At 36.7% G+C, this 6632-nt stretch overlaps 1 protein-coding gene across 1 annotated transcript in view; it reads left to right on the top strand.

The window, feature by feature from the left end:
• Nucleotides 1–32: 32 nt before the first annotated feature.
• Nucleotides 33–6632, top strand: part of FBXO8 (F-box protein 8) — a 36903-nt gene continuing 30303 nt past the window's right edge. The window contains exon 1 of the mRNA XM_036855751.1: nt 33–298. The gene's annotated coding sequence lies outside the window, so the exon portion shown is untranslated. The remainder of the gene's footprint in view (nt 299–6632) is intronic.

Raw genomic sequence — 6632 nt, 5'->3', positions numbered from 1 at the left:
CTTCTTGAAGCACCCCCGAATCCGGACGTCACTTCCGGCAACAATAGGAAACGTCAAAACTCGGAGAGTCGGCCGCTCAGGCTGCTGCAGCCTGAGGCACGCTGAGTTCGGAGGGATCAGGTGCTGTTTCTGGGATTCTCCCCGACCTCACCTCCACCGGCGTGAACAAATAAAGTTTGAACCGGCTTCTCCATGGCCTGGGCACCCCTTCCCGGCTGAGCCATTTTCTTTTTGGCTGAAAGCCCCCGCCCAGAGGCCGATTCGTCGCGGCGGCGGTGGGGAATCGCAGGTCGCTCAGGTAAGGGTGTCACCCTAGATATTTCAGAGTTCTTGCCTCTCTTCCCTGTACACCCCTACTTTTCTTCTCGGGAATGATGACCACCGGTGCTCCAGTTGGCAGAAACTTGCCAACCAGCGAGACTTTGGGGCCAATGACTGTGCGAAGCACCTTGAGTGACAGCGGTACTGGCTAATTAAAATGAGGAATCCGTGTCAGGAGGCGGGAGTAGGTGTGCTTCTTGTGTTCCTGGGTCACTGGGGACCCCTAGGTCAGCTTGGGACCCCAAGTAGGACCCGGCTTCACTCTGAAATAAAGCCGGGAAACAGCAGAGGTTACGCTCTTCTAGCCCAGGTGTTGCTTTTCAAGTAGAGAGTGTTTTTGGTGCGTAGGCAGAGTTTTTGGCTCTTAACATACTTTTTACAGTAACATGAATGCAAACACATCCAGTTAAGGTCACGATGGACTGACAGTTGCTTCAGCTGTTAAACTTTGGTTATAAACTCGGCAGATTCTTAACTTGTCTCTTGCTTGTTTCTCTGTGACTAGGCTCCAGTTTCTTATATGGTGGGTGCTCACTTAATTATTATTAAAATTGGGAGAAATCAGAAATGGATCCCAATCCTCAGTCGTTTAAGGGTTTTATTTTTAGGTTCTGTAGGTATTTAGTAATTTAATAATTGAATCTACTTCTTTTAACAAGTGGAATCTTCATTTTCAAGGATCCCAGGTATTTCCATATCCTTATATTATGACCTTTATTACTGCAAAGTGAAGCTAATTTACGTTTTCCATTTCAGCTTTCCATATTTTTTCTTAATGTTGCAGCTGGTGACCATATTTCTGGGATAGGGAGGATTTTTACCCCCTAAGAAAATGGTTCACAAACTTGAGCAGATATCAGAATTAAGAATAAATTTTATTCTCTTTTCAGGTTGAGTAGGAAACTCGCCATTTTTATCCAGTTAACTTGACAGTTTGTCTGAGATACTGTATACAGTATGGCAGCTGACTTTCGCTCAAGTGAGCAATCCAAGAGAGAGCACCCAAGACTCTCTCTAGTCTTCTGTAAGCTAATCTCAGAAGTGGCATCCCATCACTACTGCCATATTCTGTTGATAGGAGTCAATAAATCCAACTCAATCACTGTGGAGAGGATTACACAAGGACGTGAATCCCAAGACGCAAGGGCCTATGGGAGCCATCTTAGAGGAGGCCTAACACAGACACCCTGGCAGATAACTTTTAGGAGTTAGTAGATAGAAATAACTGAGCAAAAATATGCCTGATTGTAATGAAATAGACAAACTTATACAAGGATTTTCTTTCTTGGAAAGTTTTTTGGTTTTTTTTTTCTGGGTGGTGGGGGGTCTTTTTTTTCTACTAAATACCTGAAGAGAGGCTTATTATTTTTCTTAGAAAGCTTTGCTTGAGGAATGACATGTGTGAGAGGAAGGTTTGTGTTTTTAAGGTGTACATGAACAGAGCATATCACAACTGGAGACTGTATTCCTTACCCATTGCCATTTTATATGGTTGAAATGGTTTCAAAATAAACATGAGCAAAGATAGCTTTTAAGGTGGAAAGAAGTTAGGAAAGGCTAGAGGTAAGCCTTTCTAGTGTAGAAAGAATGTGGCAGTCTCTACGTTGGTATGAGAGCAAACAGGGATGGGAGAGGCCTGTCTGAGAACAGAAATGTGTTTGTGTGTTTGTTTTTAAGCATTATTAGATGCCAGGTACCACCTTCTGTCAGGTACCTGATGTGCTGACGCACGTCACCAGCACAGCTTTTGTCAGTGAACCAAATGAACTTATTGGAAATGAAAGGTACGGGCTTCAGGGTTTATTGTGACACTGTTTTGGCCTTGACCCACTGTAAAATTGCCTGTGCTTCTTCCAGGTTTGAAAGATGTTGTCATCTTTTATACCTCAGGTGCTTAACGCCAGCCCGACTGTGTCAATCCTCAAATTGTAGATTTGGCTTTTAAATCGGTACTCCCTATCAGGTTAACATAGTTCATTTAGAGTAGGTTACAGCCAATTAACTAGTGTAGTTTTGGGCCCTTAGATGTCTGCTAAATTTAGTTTTGGCCCCTTAGATGTCTGCCAGATTTTAAACAGGTGCTTGCTAAAATAACACAATTGAAATACTTCATTCACAAAATATCTTATGGTAATAACTAGATAAGCTAAACCATGCCTTGTAATTTATTACACTTATTATCAGTTTAATAGGGAATGTTTTGTGTGTTTATTGTGCTTAGAATTGCATAAATTAAAAGATAGTTATTTTCCTTATTTCACAATATAAAAACATGAATTACCAAGAAATTACCTTTTCTTTGATCACAAAGCATTGAAATTAGTCATTCAAATTTATGATTTTATCGTTCATTACTTAACCAACTGCTATGTATTGATACAACTCTCTTTTTTTCCTACATTTTGATTCAGATTTGGAAACTGAGGCTAATCCATTGGCTGACCTATGATAATGTGTCAAAATCATTAACATGAAGTCTATGAATTATACATCTAACTCATGTTGCATTTCCATTGAACTATTTTACTTACTATTTTAAAACAACTTTAATGAAATACATCCACTTCTAGAAATTTATGTTCCCCATTTCTTTATTTTTTTCGCGTGGTTTTGTTTTTCTGACATTTATTGACATAGATTCTCCAGTGAAACTTGAATGAGTTTATATTCTATTTAGGGCAAGTGCTTTTGTGATGTAGATAGAGATGAGAAAAGATATTTGCTTTCAAGTTTAGGCTGTTTGGGAGTTTAGCTCTGTGATCAGCAGTTTGTGTATTCTGCAAGAACAGATTGCAGGGGATTTCATAAGCTATTTGAAAGAAGGAACAAGATTTTAGCAAGTGAGCCATGCTTGGAGAGCCCCTATCTGCTCATCCTGAGCAGTGATTTGTAGAAGTCATGGGCATGGGGGGAAAGAGATGGAAAGGACAGATGCTAAATACACATACACAGGCACACACACGTCCATCTCCATCATCTCTTCCTTTTACTTTAATTTTTTAGGATTTTCTCATTTTTATAGGATCATAGAATTTTATAGCAAAAAGAGAACTTGGGGATCATCAAGTTCAAAACCCGCTTTTTACCAGTGAGGACAGTGAGGCTTTGCGTGTTGTGCCCTCTACTCACAGCTAGTTGAAGGAGCCTGAACCAAGCGCATGTTTTGTGTCAGTCTGTTTTCATTGTTAGATGTTTTCTCACCTCACTTCTGACTTTCCTATTGGCTGCTGTCAATATTTATTTTATGTTAATACCTTGTCTTATTTGTGTAAAAGCAATTCAGTGAGAATTACAGTTTTTGTTTTGGTTTTTTTCCCCCATTTTTTTTTATTATGGTGAAATATGCATAACATAAAATCTACCATCTTAGCCATTTTTAAGTGTACAGTTCAGTGGCATTAATAAACACATCGTTCTGTTTTTTAATTCCACAGCTCTCATAGGAATGGCCTTGCAGTCAGTGGGCGTGGAGTGTGGTGTGCCCTGAGGAGGTGGGTTGGGATGTGCTGCCGTGACCACTGCTGACTGCAGTTGGGTTGAGTAAAGAGTGCAGTTAAAGGATCAGTGTAATTAAAAATAATGCCAGTGAGAAATTGAGTAAATTTATTTTATTTGAAGGTTAAAACAGACAGTGGAACATCTCTTGCAAAAGAAGCTGAAGAAATAAGTGAAATGAAATAAGCCCCCAATTCTCTGCTTTTTGGTTACATTTTAAATGACATCTTAATGTTTACATTTGTTTAGATGCCATTTGGTAACACTCATTACAGCATCAAATTAAAGAACAGGAAAAAAACCTTCAGAAAACAAAGTAATATTGTAAATCTTTTTTGAGTTAAAAAAAAAACCTACAAATGGTATGCTTTTTAGTAGCAAAAACTGCTCTTGCAGGACCAGATCTTTAAATTTAATGACTGGTTTTTTTGTTTGTTTGTTTGTTTTGTTTTTTTATGTGTTTAATGTACCTCTTAGTACTTAGCTATTTCCCTTTTCTCCTGAAAAAGACCTCCTTGTGGACTTACCCTTCCTTCATTTCTCTACAGTTGTTGCCTTTCAATGTTAGAAGTGTGATTGGTTATCAGGTTTTTTTCTTTTCATTTTTTCCCCTCTACTCAGTCTGTTCTAAACTACTTTGGTGGTCTGCTCTTTTGGAAGTAGAGAAGTAAATGTTGGGCTGCCAATTTGGTTATAAATGTATAAAATATTTTCTCACAGAATCTCCCATGTTCTTATGCCTTTGAGTAATATCACATGATAACACTTAAAAAGATTTTTAAAACCTAAAGTAACCAAAAATCTAGTTGTTACTTTCTCATTGGAAAAAAATTGAAAATCTCCAAGAAGATATAAATGAGTGAATTTCCTCATCTTTAAGGCAGTAGAATTTGCGTGTTAGAGATAACTCTTTTGGTACACATTTTAGATCTTTATCTGAGATAGGAAATTTCTTATTTGTAAACCCCACTATTTAGACACTTATGAAATATTGATGAAAACTAACCATTTATAATGAGTATTTAAAGTAGCTCATTCATGTCACTCATCACAAACCCGTGATTTAACACTGCTTGCTCAGGAAGAGACTTCATGGAATCTTGTTTGCTTCAAACAAAAGTGTCTAAAGCAGAATGCTTTCCTGAGACCTCCAGGCTACTTTGTGTTCTTCCCATCTTCCACTGCGTGTCATCCATCCATCTAAATGGTGCATAATCCACTCTTTATTACATATATTTGTTTCCACAGCATGTGCTATTTGAATGCTTAGTGCCATAAAATTGCTAAAAGCAGTGGTACAGTGTGTTCTTTTAGAATAGTACTTTATTTGATGTTTAACTTGTTACATAGGGATGTTTTGATTAAAGCTGCTTAATATATTTTAAAGATAATTTTATATTAGATATACCAACAGGTATTAGTGAAGTAATCTCTATCATTCTTTTGTGGAAATACTCTACTCTTGAAAAGAGAACAAGACATTACAGTAACAGAAAAGTATTGTTCTCATAAACGTTAATAATTAACTTGATAGAGTTCTTGGTAGTTAATCTAATCTATGCTGCGTCCTAAGTGGAAGTGCCTTTGTGTTATGTTACAACAGATTTGTTTAGACTACCACTGTATTTCTTTTTTAAAAAATGAGAAAAGTACATCCAAAATATGTCAGAAAAATATAGCTGTTTCTCAGATTTTTGCATTAGAAAAAAGGAAATGAGTCAGGGCGTGCATACTGCTTTGCCAATTAAAAGATGCTTTGATATGTTATCTCAATTAAGGCTCATAGCAATCCTGTAAAATAGATAGGAGCGATTTCCCCTATTTTGTAGGTAACCGAAGATCAGAAACCTCGTTTGAAATATCTGAGGTCATACAGCATATGGCATAACTGGAACTCCAACTTTAAATTCAGTCTCCAAAGTAGCAGTGTCAGGAAAACCTACACATTTCTCTCAAGCACACATCATAGAGCCCACATTCTCTAGTCTCAGCATAATAAAGCTAGATATTAATTTTAAAAACCAAAAGGCCTAAATACTTAGATTAAAAAAAACAGACTTCTACATTATCCAGTCAATGTGTAAAAAAAGTACTATTATTATTGTCACTGTTATTTTCATAGAAACAAGGATATCTAAGTAGTAAGGAGATTAAACAACTTACTGATTTTTAAAATATTTTTACCAAATTAGATCATTATTCCCACAAATCAGAAATATTATAAAATTTGAATTGAAGCAATCCAAATTAAATCACATTAGTTTATGTACTTTGATTTTTAATGAGTAGTTAAACCAATTTTGTTTAATGTATTTTGCATTTATGCTGGGTTTTGTTTTATTAGACCAAGTAACAGGCACACATCAGTCCTTTTGCATTTATACTGTTACTCAATTATTGATACTTCCTAGGTAAAGAGTCAGAACATTATTATAGATCTGTATCCTTAAGGATTCGTATTCCTTGATTCTGTGTTCTTTTAATCTATACAGTACATTCCACGAAGTCAGAGATGATTCATAGGTCATAGATTTTTAATAATTAGTTGGATAGCCTTAAATCTAAAATAGTTAACTATTTGTCATAGACACTAGACTTGCTGCATCCTTGGTCACCCTCTTTAGAGTGTTTATTAGAGTCTCTAGTTCTTTGAAGAACTATATTGTGGTATCATTTACATACCGTAAAATTCACCCATTTTAAGTGTACAATACTCTGTCCTTTTTTTTTTCCAGTTAATTGTAGATACACATGCAGTTGCAAGAAATATACCAAGAGATCTCTTGTACACTTTGCCTGGTTTCCCTAGGCAGTGA

This window comes from Balaenoptera musculus, chromosome 6 (genome assembly GCF_009873245.2).
Source record: "Balaenoptera musculus isolate JJ_BM4_2016_0621 chromosome 6, mBalMus1.pri.v3, whole genome shotgun sequence".
NCBI classification, from domain to species: domain Eukaryota; kingdom Metazoa; phylum Chordata; class Mammalia; order Artiodactyla; family Balaenopteridae; genus Balaenoptera; species Balaenoptera musculus.
Note: the sequence above shows the minus strand (reverse complement) of the source record. Positions and strands in the feature narration are given on the sequence as shown.